Genomic DNA, 835 nt, shown 5'->3' with positions numbered 1-835 from the left:
TGGATAACACCACCACTCTCACAAATTATAATATTTTAAAGGTTATTAGTTCATAAAGTCTAAAATGGTATGGTTAATAAACTACCTTCGACCTTCGACAAGAGTAGTAGTTCAATTGGTAGAACATCCGCTTGGAGTCCGTTGGCCTTGAGTAGGAGGTCTTGACGAGTAATTGGGTACCATTCTTTTTGCATGGCTACAATCCATTGCACCAAGTTTTGTTCGCACTCTAAGGGCAGAGTTGGTGGTGAGCCCATACGGCTGCTCTTGATCGTAATGCCACGACGGTGAAGGTTGAGATAGTGCTTGATCGTATGATATGGTATCGACATCGATGCACTGACTTCAGTTTGCTTCTCACCATCGATCACTCTTTGTAACGCTGCCGCGATCTCTTCAGACGTGTGCCTCGGCATGACGAAATGAAGAAAAGGAGTATATTGAGTTTTAAAAGTTCCCCCCAATTCTCTTTTTGACCAATAGTTTCGTTGAAAACCCCACGAAAACTATTGATTGGTGATAATATTTTGTTGTGAAGTGTGAAAATGAAAAGGGCAAACTACTGATAAAAAGGACAAAGACTGGTGATTTACGTTACATAAAAACTTGAAGCATGCAGACCCCCCCCCCTAATCTAAGGTGGTGAATCAATTCACCGGCCAATCGAGCCTTACTTTGACCATCCATATCTCAACAACCGCTTCGATTCACGGTGCGTGACAGACATCGACGTCAACGCCGAACCCAGCTCTAAAAAGTTATACAGGTCTGCGTGTTTTGTCATGTCCCTGTATTGAGTATTGGATTTCTGAAAACCATCGATTTATGGTGTGAA

This window comes from Aphanomyces invadans (assembly GCF_000520115.1).
Source record: "Aphanomyces invadans strain NJM9701 unplaced genomic scaffold supercont1.12, whole genome shotgun sequence".
In the NCBI taxonomy this organism is placed as follows: Eukaryota; Oomycota; class Saprolegniomycetes; order Saprolegniales; family Verrucalvaceae; genus Aphanomyces; species Aphanomyces invadans.
This window is presented reverse-complemented; position numbering follows the sequence as displayed.